Below are 14,805 nucleotides of genomic sequence, written 5' to 3'. Positions count from 1 at the left end.
TTTTTTTCTCCTCTCACCTTCCAGTTTACCACCCGATCACCAACCTTCGTTGGCCAATTACTTCGTGTATAAAATTTTGAAGGGCATGATTATTCCTGTCATTGTTCTCATTTAAAAATTTCCTTTAGAAGGGTGACGTGGCTGTATGCCATTCTTATAAATATGGGAGTTAAACAGAAGTATGAAGAGAAGCCAGGAGTTCCATTGCTGTCAGTTGTCATTAGCGCAAACCAGACATCTTGAAATGGCCGTTAATTCTTGGCTCTTGCCCACTTGGTTTCGACTTTGCTTGACCTATACACTTGGCTTTAGGAAGGAGTTCTCAAGTGAATGGCCAAAGATTAAGAAGCCGAAATCTAAATGTAAGCAAACTTTTAACCAACTTGCCAATCAAAAGGCCGGAAAAAGACAAGAGTCCATACCCTGCCTCCTCGGAGTCTAGGAAATCTCAACTCTGACACTCTCTCTGATTTTATTTAATCCAGTCTGTCTCTTTACAAAGCGGTTACTGTCACCTACTATTGTTTTGTGCACTAGCAAGGGGTAAAGGAGGGCGTGGGGAGGACAAAGCAGAATTAAGGAGAGGTCTTTGCCTTTAATGAGTGGAAAGCTCTGCTGCAGGAACAAAATTTATTCACATGTGCGGTATAAAACAGTAGGAGCCAGGATAATCACTAAATTCTGTGATCCCAACCATAGGGCTGGAGGGACTTAAAGAGGAGAGAAGGAACAGCAAAGTCATCATGAGAAGGGAGAGATTGAGCTGTGGTCCAGTAGACAGAATTTGGATAGGAGCTGAACCATGGATGACGAATTCAGCAAGAAGAGAATGCTGTAATACGAGAATTCGAACCGTTGTGCCCTCTGGCCCACCCAATGCATTAAAAGGAGTCGGAACCCTGATGTGGTGGAAAATACCTTGCTTTGGCATCAGATAGGTATACTTCCAATCCCAGCTCTGCCACCATGAACCCTCTGAATTGAGCTAAATTGCAAAACTTATTTTCTCTATTTTCTCATGTGGGAGAGTATTATCCACTTTGTAAGTCTATCGAGATAATAAAACAAGGTGTGCACAGAGCTAGCTCCTAGAAGAAACTCAAATAACATCTGTTTACTTTCACCTTAGAAGCACGTTAATATATCTGTCCGTCATCTCTGTAGCAGACCGCTGCTCATTTACAAAAATGTATCCTCTCCTCCTATGGTAATAGAGTTGTAGCTGGGCCCGTGGCTGCCAATCAGAGCCTGCACTTGCCACAACCCTGGCAGCTGTTTGATGTCTGTGGCTTTGTTCCTGCCGGTGGCATATAAGTGATGTGTGTCACTTCTAGTCCTGGACTTGAAAAGAGCCTCTCACTTTTTCTTCTTCCTGGGAGGAGGAACATACATTTGCCTGAAACCCAACTCCCACCAGGTTGATGAGGGCATTGCCTTGGAGTGCAGCAAAGAAACAAGTCGCAAAAAATCTAGAACCACCCCTCCCCACCCCACCCCTAAGGCACCTGGGTGCCTCAGTTGACTAAACCGTCCCACTCTTGATTTCAGCCTGGTCATGATCTCACAGTCCGTGAGATCTAGCCTCACATCGGGCTTTGTACTGACTGTGCAAAGCCTGCTTGGGATTCTCTCTCTCTCTCCCTCTCTCTGCCCCTCCCCTACTGTTTTTTTCAAAAACATTTAAATAAACTTAAAAAAATAATAATAATAATTAAGTCTGTTTCTAATTTTATTTTTTTTTTAATTTTTTAACCTTTATTGATTTTTGAGACAGAGAGAGAGAGAGCATGAACGGGGGAGGTTCAGGGAGAGAGGGAGACACAGAATCCAAAACAGGCTCCAGGCTCTGAGCTGTCAGCACAGAGCCCGATGCGGGGCTCGAACTCACGGACTGTGAGATCATGACCTGAGCCGAAGTCGGACGCTCAACCGACTGAGCCACCCAGGCGCCCCATGTTTCTAATTTTAAAAAAATTCTAGAACCCCCCCCCCCCCAATAACTACATGGAGCAGAGCCGGCCACCTACCCTCCAAGGTGAGTACAGAAAAGACGAATAAGTTTCTCTGTTTTTGTCTCTCTCATATTGGGTGTCTTGTTACATCAGCTTAGCCTTTTCACCTAACTTATGCAAGATTTCATTTATCCTTAGAAACAATAGTCTCTTTCAGGTGGAGCAGATATTATCCCCATTTGGCAGATGAGCAAACTAAAGCCAGGAGAAGTCCAAGGTCACCTGACCTGTCAATGCTCTCCTGCCACGGATTCCCGGAGCCCTAGTCTCTGCATGTAACAATTTTGTCACTTCTCATTCCTGAGGTTGTGAGCACAAGAATCGTCTAGATTTAGATGTTGATGAAATTTGACAGGGTTGAATATTACATTTCAAATATAGAATCACAAAACTTGATTTTATATTAAGCTGCACACTGCAAGTGGTTTTCATAATTGTTGCTATTATACATTTGTTGCCACTGTAAAATTGCAAGGAGCACCCGAAGATGTAATTGCAACACAGAGTTCTGGAATCCAGGGCAGAAATGTTTGGCACTGGGGGTAATTTACACCCATAATGTAATTAAACAGGAGGCAATTTGCATTCAGATTTGCACGTTACAGTATTTTTTTCTGATTATAAAAATTAAAAAAAAAAACGCTGGCAAGCACAGGTTTTTGAGTGTTCTGACAATTAATATTTTAGACAAATGACTTTGGGAAAGAGGACTTTCTAATCCTTTTCTGGAGGCTTAGCAGTTTGCCAAGAAAATAATAAGCTGTCTGTCAGATATTTTAATATGAAGCATGCTGTGATAAATAACTGTTTTCACCCCACATTATTTTTGCTCAAATGTATTTATAAGCTTTCTCTGATTCCCACCTATTCATAGGATCTGCCTATAAATAAAAGACTTGAAAGGCATAAACTTAAACACCCTAAATGGATAAAAATCCAACTGTTGTATTAGCAAGGAAATTAGCGTTTAGGGCTATTGAAAAAAATTTCATTGATTATACCCAACACCTGTGATTGATGGGAAAAGAACACTAGGCTCCTATGACATTCTTTTCACTACACCACCTAAAAGACCTCAGTCGGGGGTTCCTGTCTCAGTCTCCTGTTTTGTTTTTTTGGTTTTTTTTTTTTTTTTGATGTTTCTTTATTTTTGAGAGAGAGAGAGAGCACAAGCGGGGGAGGGGCAGAGAGAGAGAGAGAGACAGAGACTCCCAAGCAGTCTCCACCTGAGGCCAGTGCAGAGCCGACACGGGGCTTGAACTCATGAACCGTGAGATCATGACCTGAGCCGAAACCAAGAGTTGGCCACTTAACAGACTGAACCACCCGGGCGCCCCTCATTCACCTGTTTTTAAAAAGAAAAGTATAGTATCATTTCACCTGGCTGATGTGAATATTAAGTAAGATGTTTCTGGAAATATGACCAGCATCCAATGGGAGCTCAATAAATGCTTCCTAAGTTGTTAAAGTTTAACTATGGAGAATGGGCAAATCTAAAGTAGCTACCATTTATTGAACACTGCTCTAAGACAACTCTGTGAGATCACACCAGTATTATCCCTACCACAGTACAGATAAAGAAACTGACGAAGGGGCGCCTGGGTGGCTCAGTCGGTGAAGTGGCCGACTTCGGCTCAGGTCATGATCTCGCGGTCCGTGAGTTCGAGCCCCGCGTCGGGCTCTGTGCTGACAGCTCAGAGCCTGGAGCCTGTTTCCGATTCTGTGTCTCCCTGTCTCTCTCCGACCCTCCCCCGTTCATGCTCTGTCTCTCTCTGTCTCAAAAGTAAATAAACGTGAAAAAAAATTAAAAAAAAAAAGAAAGAAACTGATGAATGTAAGGAATTTGTGGCTATGTTTAAATCCACACAGCTGGGAATTGGTGAAAGTAGGATTTGAACTCAGAGATCCAGATTCTCTAGGTTTTATAGGTAAGTACCAGGCTCTCCTAACTCATCCCACAAAAAGCCTTCCTCTCCTGTACCTGCATTGATGGAACTTCTGACTTGTGCTTTGCCAGATACATCATTGGTGGCCCTGAGATAAAAGATTTGATTTGCAAAGAAGGTGATATTTGCAATATCATTCAGCCATAAAAAAGAACGAAATCTTGCCATTTGCGAGGACATGGGCGGAGCTAGAGACTGTAACGTTAAGCGATGTGAGTCAGTCAGAGAAAGACAAACACCAAATGATTTCGCCCATCGGTGGAATTTAGGAAACAAAACAAATAAGCAAAGGATAAAATAAACTATAAAAACTATAGAAAGCAAGGTGATGGTACCAGAGGGCAGGTGGGTGCACGGATAGCTGAAATCGGTGATAGGGACTAAGGAGTGCACTTAGGATGACTAAGGATGAGCACTGGGTGATGAATGGAAGCATTGAATCACTATAGTATTGTACATCGGAAATGAATATAACACTGTATGTTCAGTACACTGGAATTAAGATAAAAACGTAATAAAAAAAGATTTAATTTGTATTAAAGGCTACATGTGGGGCGCCTGGGTGGCGCAGTCGGTTAAGCGTCCGACTTCAGCCAGGTCACGGTCTCGCGGTCCGGGAGTTCGAGCCGCGCGTCAGGCTCTGGGCTGATGGCTCAGAGCCTGGAGCCTGTTTCCGATTCTGTGTCTCCCTCTCTCTCTGCCCCTCCCCCGTTCATGCTCTGTCTCTCTCTGTCCCAAAAATAAATAAACGTTGAAAAAATAAAATAAAAAAAAAATAAAGGCTACATGCATATTCACAAAGTTACAGTCGAGACATAGCTCCCAAAACTAGTAATAAGAAATGGAAGCCAAGAAGAGAACAACGTGAGACTCATCACCTCTGTGTGATTTATTATGTCTGTTGCCCCAATCAGGCGATTTTCTCTTTCTGTCATGTCCTTAGGCAAGGAAATTTTGTTGGGGAGCGGGAGGGATGTCTTGTTACACCCAGCCACATACACAGTCATTTGGAAAAAATAATTTTTTTTCTGTTATCTTGACATTGAACTATTTGCCTGAAATCAAGCACCCGACAACATTCTGCTTAAATAGATTTATAATCATCTTAGTTCTTTTTTAGTGCCAAACCTGGTGAGCTAAAGCACATCAATTTCCTTCTCTTTCACCCAGGGCAAATTCTTATCTCTCTGACACATCTTTCAACTCCTCGCGGAAGGGTTATGGGACACAATTGTGTTTAATCTTTCCCAGCGCATGGGGGGGGGGGGGGGGTACCCACCCCATGTCCACGGATCTACCAACCATTACGGAGGTGACGTTAGTCATGGTCATGATGATGGTAGTAATATCACTTACTGTGCACTTTACGTACATTATTTCATTTCGTCCTCGAGACCGCGTTAAAAAATCGGTATCAGTATCATCGCTGTGTTGCAGATGAAGAAAATGAGACCTGATGTGGCTATTTGCCTTACAGGTGTCTTATGGGTCTTATAGGGTAGGTCCTTCCCCACTAGACAAGGAAACTCAACCACCTTGAAGATTCGTCACGTAGTTACCTCAGAGATGCATGTGCAGTGTGGTCCAACTTCCCCTAACCCCCAAACGTGGTGTTCCTCCCATACTTTCATCCCATTTCCTGCACCCGTAGAGACTTTGCAGACGTGATTAACTTGAGGACCCTATCACCCTATCAGACCCTATCATGGACTGAATTGTGTCCTCCTCAGATTCGTATATGGAAGTTCATACCCCAAGTACCTCAAGATACGGCCTTTAAATTGGTAACCAGTGGGGTTGCTAGGCTGGGCCCTAACGCAACCTGACTGGTGTCCTTGCAAGAAGAGAAGACGAGCACACAGAAAAGGCACACCAGACCAGCCACGTGCACACACAGAGGGAAGGCCATGTGAGGACGCGAGGAGAAGGCAGCCCTCGGCAAGCTCAGGAGAGAGGCCTCAGAAGAAACCAAACCTGCCAACACTTTGACCTCAGACTTCCAGCTTCCAGAACCAGGAGAAAATAAATGTCCGTTGTGTAAGCCGCCCAGTCTGTGGGTTTTGTTATGGCGGCCCCAGCAGACTAAAACAGACCCTACCACGGGGAGATTATCCTGGATTACGGGCGATGTGATCACAAGGGTCTTAAAAGAAGAAGGCAGAAGGGTCAGAGCGTGAGAAGAAGGACACGTGAAACAGAGCAGAGGTCAGAGAGGAGAAAAGACGCGCCGTTGCCGGTTTTGCAAACAGACGAAGGAGCCGTGTGCCAAGGAAGCTGGAAAAGACAAGGAAATATATTCTCTACCAGAGCTTCCAGAAGGAAGGCAGCTGGGTCACTCCCTTGATTTTAGCCCGAGGCTGATTTTAGACTTCTGACCTCCAGAACTGTAAGATAATTCATTCGTGTTCTGTTCAGCCTCCAAGCTTGTGGTAATTGGTTACAGCGGCCATCCCATCGGGAACAAATACGAGGGATGACATCACCTGTTCCTCCAAATCCTGTCCTTTCTTCTTGCAGTCCCTGCCTGGCCTCACCCACCTTTCTCAGTTCACACCTTCCCAGTTTCATCTGGATTATTGCCATTACCTCTGAATTTATCTCCCTGATTCCAATCCCTTTTGTCGTCCAAACTATTTTGCTTCCTTCCGCCAATGTGAGTTTTCGGAAATTTTTCTGAAATGCTTTAACTGGCCTCTAGTCAGCTACAAGACAAGTGCAAAGGTCCCGTCTTCCGTGATCTGTCCTCTGCACGCATTTCCAGCGTGCGCTACGGGTCTCCTACCTCACTGACCCTGCCTGGAGGCCCTTTTTCTAGCCCCAACTGCAGTTCCCCTCTCTCCAGTGCGCCCTTCTGTCTCCAGCCCATGCTACGTGATTCCATCTCTCCCCCCTGGGCCACAGACACTCCTCTGCAGCCCAGAACTACATGCCCCCCTTACTGTAGTCCTTGGCATCTCTTTGAGCACACTGTGCCTACCCCTCACCTCGATGCCTTTGGCTGCTTTCTTCCTTTCTTCACCTGGTCGCCTCCCACTTATTATACTTCAAAACTTACCTCACATGTCACCTCCTCCAGAAAGCTCTCCCTGATGTGCTTCCACCCCCATCACCAATTGGTTGAGCTGCTCATCCTCCGTGCTCCCGTGACACACTTTCTTGATCTCTCACACAGCTAGAGATCCTGGCTCCATACTTTCCCCCACAGCAGATATGTTTTTGCTTGCCTGAATCCTCCATTAAGCTGCATTCATCCAAGCTGGAATTGTACCTTTCATAGAATTCTCCAGGGTCCGGTACAGTGCCTGATATTGACGAGACTAGTGTTTGTGGAAAGAAAGTTTTTAGGGAAAGAGGTAGAACTTCATTTACTCATTCAGGCAACAGCTAGTGATCGGGTGCTCACTATCTGTAAAACACTGTGGGACACACAACTATGTGTTAAGACTTGAGGGACACACAACTGTGTGTTAAGACTTGATAGCCGCCACTTGGAATTTTAAATTTAGTCGGTGGTGAGATGTTATTTAAATGTCCAGCAGGTGGTAGCACCTAACTAGACCACAAACAGTGAGTTTCAGCCTCTGAGGAAGAATTTGTACTTGGAAAACCTGGAAAGGATTTGGAGAATTGGAGTTTCGCTAAGACTAGATCATGGGAATGCAAAGACACTGGAAACCCAGAAGCAGAAAGTTCTCGCTAATGGGATGTGGGAGCCTCGATAAATACCTAATGGCTTCGTGACATGAACGTGCCTCGTGTTCAAGATGCACTCGAGGGTCACTCTTAGGAGTTTCCAAGGAAGCATCAAATTTCCAAGGTATATTGAACCTGACAGAAGGAAAGGATCATGTAGGCTAACAGGGAGCAAAAGAAAACAGCAAATTGTATTAAGCGACTCACGGTGGCTAAGAATTTTCATCATTAGGCATTCACTTCCTAATAATTGTATGTAATCCAAATGCAGAAGCAGATTGTCAATGACTAATACGGGATAAATGCTATTTTGTTTCAAGGTCAACTTTTGTTCAGGAAAAATGGGAAACAATTCTCTTCCATGACCCCATCTGATAAAGCAGAAGGCAAGCAGATTTATACAAATGAAAATAGGGTGAGTCAGAGCATTTTATCCCATAAATAACGAAAATGGATTCAGGCTGACTTGTCTCCAGGCAACCTATATAAATACAGTCACATAACCCTGATTTTTGTATATAAAATAGATGATCAAGAGATTCACTTAAAATTATTCATGGCTATCTGTTCCCTGTTTTAATAGATCTTAAAAGCTGCTTCCTTGCCAGCCACCCCGTTGTAAACCTTTCCTGACAAAGACTGTGGGCCAAGCGATTCCTTCTGCCAAGATTCTAGTACTCATTACTGGATCTCAAAGCAAATTTAGGTTAAAGAATTTGACATCTACAAAAAATTGTGAATACCTAATGACCATTTGTTTTCTTTTTTATTTGCATGTATATAAATATATAGGTATGTTAGTAAATGAGTGATAATGACGATAAATTAATGTATAGCACAAATTAAAACCTCCTAGAAACTAAACCAAAAGCTCATGTAAATACGAATGACAGATACCAAATAAAATAATAGATAAAATGATTAGGGATATTACCCACAGACTATGAACTGGAATGAATTAGAGGCCCTTCATATTCCATAGAAAATTAACCAAGAAGAAAAAAATAATAAAGACAAGTAATTCAGAGTTGTCATTTTTAATATCTTTAATAAAGTCACACACCAAGAAATAATGTTCATCTGAGAAAATAGTAAAATGTCTTATTTGTATAGAACGAGGAAAAAAGACCTCAAAAGAACGCATAGTGCGTGCCCTAGATTTTTGTCACATGACCTCACAGTTAAACAGTTGGCTTTTAAATAAGATTTTTAAAGATGGATTGGGTGGCCTTCGAGGCAGTGTGACTCGTCAATTCCAGGTGAGGGTCAATTCCTCTCCCTGAGTCCGCCATTCCTGGATTCATGTCTCCACTCCATGACTGCCTAGCTGTGTGTGGTCCCTCTGTGCCTGTATGCCCAATTGCTGTTTCTACAAAATGGGCATAATAATAGCATCGCTTCAGAGGGTTGTTGTGACGGTTAAGTGAGAGAAGCCAATGAAGTCTTGGCATAGTGCTCAGCACCTAGTAAGCACTTAATAAATACCAATTATTGCTATTGAGATTACTGATTATCTGCCTACTTCTAATTTGTGTTTCACGTTCACGGAGCCCGGATTGGACGTTGCACTGAGAACATTTTTTTGATGTTAGCACTGGTAGCAAAGAACCTGCATTCTGGTCTTGGCTCCGACACTTACCAGATGTGTGGCCTTAGTCGATTTCACCGCCTATAAAATGGGTAAGTAAGTTGCGTTCTACCTTAACTCCCCCCCTCCCCGCCCCTTGCTCATTCCAGGTGAGAAAACAAAATGTGGTTTCGTTTTGCTTTTGCTTCTTTGATGGAAAGCATTATTCACATGTAAAATCTGATGGTGGCGATGATGATGGCTTTGGGACTCAGGGTACCATTAAGTGTAAAAGAACACAGTCCTCAGGTCTGACTAGGCAAGATTACAGGGCACCACTTCTGACTGTCAAATCACCGCCTTCAACATCACGATGACACTCCTCTCAACCAGCAAGGACAGAGAAAGGCAGACAGAGAGAAAGAGACAGAAATTAGTCCTCAGACCCAATCCGACAGTCCTGATCCATTATCATTACTATTATTTTACTGATCCATTATCATTACTATTGTTATATTACTATTTTTTTTTACTATTATTTTATTAGTTGTTATTACATTATCATTCTTGCTCTACAGGGCCCTTAAAAGTGTTTTTTTAAGAGGAAAATGAAAATCAAATATTTGGAACCCAAGTTGCCTGGCATATTAACACCGGATTCCTTTCTCTAAGATAGCAAATTACATATTCTGATTTATTTATTTTACAAAGCAGGGTATGGAATGATATGAACAGAAAGATCCTCTTGATATTTAAGTTACAGTAAAAAAAGCTACCAGAAAACACTTAATGCTTCTCTACACTTTGTAGATTTCTACACTTAAGTATATGTTAACTTTGACCTAAAAAGGTGAGTAAAACTATTCCAAAATATATGATGCTCTTTGCAATCTCGGTAAAAAGAGAGAGCTACGACAGTGTGCCCATTTTGTGAGGCTTATTAAAGAACACTGCTTTTGAGAATCACTGAAATTGTGAAGGAAGAACCAGTCCTGGGACGATGATACTTAATTATCAGGTGGGGCATCCTTCTGACTTTGTTTTATACCCCTGGGTTCAGCTCTGCTCAGAAATTTGGTCCAAAGATAATAGATCATTGATCCGTTCTAGTTTTACAAAGCTCATTTTAATTAAGAGTTTCTAATAAAAGAATTATGTCTCCTGCTAAGTCAGGCCTTGGTAAGCTTGCGATAAAATATGCCATAAATATTACATGGCTGCACTGATGCAAAGTTACGTGCAATGCAGGGTTTGAAAAAGTCAAGTGCATGCTATCAAGATCTGCCGCTTTGCAGGTAAAGCCAACGTGTCCGATTAAGACCGTGCTGAAAATTAATACAGTCTTATTATGCGTCTACTGAACTTTATTTTTAGAATCACTTTTACCAAGGGTATCTTAAATACTTTTTAAAATTCTAAGTCCTCCTCCTCTGGCTTCTACAGGGCTGATTCTCGGTGGTGGGGTAAAGGCATTACACAGCAAAAAAAAAAAAAAAAAAAAATCAGCCAGCTATGTCAAAGCTGAAGCTAAATGTTTCCCCCATAAAACATGAAATTTCCAGATGCATTTCAAAACTGATATTTGGAACAATAAAAAATGTAAAGTGTTTTTAATTTCTTAATACTTCAATTAACTTTTCACATAAACACAGTCACTGACAGATATGTAAGGCAATATCGAATGAATCACAATACTTGGCAAGGGAAGCAAACACCACTTCAGGGTCTAATGTTAGAAAAAGGCCACTGTGGTTCAGATGGACTTGTTTTCATTAAAGACCATAGAGACACGTACATCCCAGTTTTCCTGACAATTAACAGCCTCCTTCCCTTGAGGAGAGTTTTTATTTTGCTTTCGACATCTGAAGGAAACAAGCCCAAAAGTCAGAGCTGCTTCTAGAGTTTGACATCCCAAGGCTCAAGCAGAAAGTATTGCCGTTTTCATTTGCCTTATGTCGTCCCTCCAGGGGACTCAGTCCCTACCTTCCTACATCAGCAACGCCTTAAACAATTAGAAAAGAATAATTCATAAACAATTATTCATCGTAAGTTCTAAAATCCGACCCCAGGCAAAAGGATCAAGTTCAAGACATCACAGTACATTGGAAGTACAGATCATCTCATCTTAGATGGAGTCAGCCTACCATTGTGCCAGATGCTTCCATCCAGAACATTGCGCTCACTCTTCCATTCCTACTTCCCATCTTCCTTGCATTTCTGTACCAAAAAGTGTTCTTTTAAATGTAAGGAAACATGGGGAGAAGGAAGAAAACGCTCAACTTCTCACTTTTCTTACCTTAGTTTTTTTTCCAGTGAACAGACCCCTTATGCAAAAGATATTTTTCCCATCATCATTAGATGGGACTTCCCGATAGCTCTTAACTACAAAGTTAATCTTTGCACTTTACCTACTGAAAGAACACAGCATGCTCTGTATTTCCCTATGAAGTGATTCAAAACTGTAGCTTGTGATACAACAAGCTAGAGACAATTTCAGTAAAAAGGCCTTGCATCTAAATCATATCTTTCACTTCCCTGTCTAGGATAAATTATAAGAGTATCATAGATTCCGATAAACCCGTATGCTAATTTTCTGTCTTGTTGATATTTTCAGAAGATCCCGAAGCCTTAATGTCATTAGGGCAAAAAAAATGCAAAACTTTACATCTCTTTCTACAAACAACATTAGGGTAGTAAATGTTCTTTAAAAATATGAGATGGGGCACCTGGGTGGCTCAGTCGGTCAAGCATCTGACTTCAGCTCAGGTCATCATCTCACAAGCCGTGAGTTCCAGCCCCACATCAGGCTCTGGGCTGACAGCTCAAAGCCTGGAACCTGCTTCGGATTCTGTGTCTCCCTCTCTCTCTCTCTGCCCCTCCCCTGCTCATGCTCTGTCTCTCTCTGTCTCAAAAATAAATAAAAACATTAAAAAAAATTTTTTTAAATATGAGACAAAGTAGGGAAACAATGAATGCTATAGCTTCCTTTAAAAAGTTTTTATACTAAATTCACTGATGAGCATAACCTTCAAGTCACCTTCAGAAAGAGTGATTAAAGTAAAGGGTCTAATATAAAATACATTTCAGTAAATGTGAAAATTGGACCAATCATTTTTAAAGCCATGGGAACTTTTTTCCCTTAATAAGGTGACTCATATAATTCTCTGTGTTATCCTGTTGTGGCCACGCTGAACGATACTTCATGTCACACAGAAGTTACAATTTCAAGCTATAGTCACAAACTGCATTTAGCCTGAGTCACTGGCCGGTATTTTGTTTGTACGCAACGCTTTCCTCCTTCTGTAACCAGTTGGACGCTTAACAATTTCTGCGCTAGTTTAGATACAAGGCAAAGCAGGCTAATTGTGAAGTCAGACATGTGTTTCCTTGTAAATGTCTCTCTGCAGAGTCATCGCATTTTTAAAACCCTGAAGAAAACTAACGGGCAGCAGCCAGCCTGTTAACCATTTGCTGTCACTGCAGAAAGTCCTTTTAGCATATATGCAACATGAAACTCCCAAGGGTTTTTATATTTTTTAATAAAAGCAGAAAGTGAGAAGTAACTAAGGCATAATTATTGCATAATTAGCATCTGGCCTTATCTGATGTCATCTTTCTAACCTAGAGATTGGCAGTACTTTACAGAAGGGCAGAGAATTTTCTTTCTCTTTTCCTTTATTTATCCATCGGAAACTAGAAAATACCTCCCTTTTTTTTTTTTCCAGTATTCACAAGTCAGTCCCCTCACTCTGTCATCTGTCTTTCCCAGTAGCTTGAGACTTGGGGCTCTCCTAGACTGAAAGATAACCTGTCACTCAGCAAACTAGAACATCCTTCCCCCACCAGCCTGCAATGCTGCAGTTTTCCATTAATGAGCTAAAAGTAACTCCCTAAATTAACCCCTTCTATTTTAAAATACAAATGGGCCAAGAGAGCTCATAAAAATAAAAAATAAAAATAAAAACCTCTAGAAACTCACTGATTGGCGTGACCACGTCATTTAAGAAAAGAAGACCTAGAGAAAGCACGCTGTGAAAGGAAAATGTTTAATTCTGGGGTGCCTGCTTTTCACAAGCAGTGATTTCTGCGCAGCCATAGCATTTCACATGCAATCACTTGTGCCCATGGCCCCAGCAAACTCAGTCATTACTCTTACATTCTTCTCTTCACTTTGTCTTGCAGGATTTGGAACTTTTTTACCCTGAATTACCCCAAAGCACTAGGCAAAATAAGGGGGCATTTTACCAGGTAGCAGCACCCCAGACAGCAAGAAGTCTATCTATATTCTTTGCTTAAAGAAACATGTTTAAAGATATGTAAAATCTATTCCAAGTCAAGTCAATCCATATCTAAATGGGGAAATATATTACATTTTATATGGAGGGGAAAACATCTGGTTTTATTCAAGGTTGTGGTGAATCTGTTTGGCAACTTTTAAATTAATTTGAAATTAATCCAGGTGCTTTTCAGTCACCGCAGTTACACACAGGGAGTACTGAACAGAATGATGACGCAGCAATTGTCTGTGTTCAAACTTATCACAAACTATATTCCCCTGGACTTTTCACCTCAGCAGATTTCAAATTCCCCTTTCCAAAGAATATTTGACCTTCAAATTTCAGTCCCTGCTTCTCTTGATTTCTTGCACCTATCCTATGTTAGAAAACCCAAACGGGGCTACATGTATATTATTTCTGTTACCTGACTTTAATGAATTTTAGTTGTTTTCAAAATCTGCAATCGGTTCATTGTGCCAACTCTGCATTGCAGAGAAATCTTAGTGTTCAATTCCAGCTTGGCCCCTGCAAACAGAGTCACTCACTACAAACAGGCTTTAATTGTATTTACTCGGGGATAAAAGGGGGAAACAAACCCCCGCCAACCCGACAGGCAACGCTGGGCGATAAGCCCCCCCGGGCAGCGGAGTCTCCCGGCTCGCCGGCCTGGGCGCTGTCCTTGGTGCTGCCGGCGCCATAGCGAGCACAAGCGCCTTACCTTCTGCCCCCGCGGAAGCTGCGGACGTCCCCCAAACGTTAAGCGGGATGTAGCGCCATATCCCACCTTTAATACAAGTAACTACCCAGGCCCATCCTCTTTGTCCCCTTCCCGAAGCCTTCAGGCCGACTGTTCTTCAAAGTCTTTTTGTTTTTTTCTTCTAGGCCCAACTCGGGGCCTGCGCTCATCTCGGGCTGCTTTAAAAGGAGGAGTGGGGGAAGGGGAGGGAGGCGAGGGGAAATGAGGCTGGGGGAGGGGAAGAATGCAGGGGGAGGGGAGGAAAGAGAAGGGGAGAAGAAAAGGATGGGAAGAAAAAGGTCCAGGAGGAAAGGGCTTGGAGAGAAGGGCAGAGTGAATGGGACTTAAGAAGGCTTAAAGTGGGAAAGCGAAGAGATGCCCAAAAGAAGGGGAAGCGATTCATCACAGAAGACGGGGAAAGAAAAAAGTAATGGAGAAAGGGCCAAAGAAGAGAAAGCCGTGGGTATGAGGAAAGAACAAGGTGGCCAGGGGGTCGGGAGAAGAGCTGTCCGAATGGCGAAGAGTGACTAGACAAAGAAAGGGCGTTGGGTGAATACTCGCACCGAGGGTGTAA

The sequence above is a fragment of the Prionailurus bengalensis genome, chromosome B1 (genome assembly GCF_016509475.1).
Source record: "Prionailurus bengalensis isolate Pbe53 chromosome B1, Fcat_Pben_1.1_paternal_pri, whole genome shotgun sequence".
Lineage (NCBI taxonomy): Eukaryota > Metazoa > Chordata > Mammalia > Carnivora > Felidae > Prionailurus > Prionailurus bengalensis.
Note: the sequence above shows the minus strand (reverse complement) of the source record.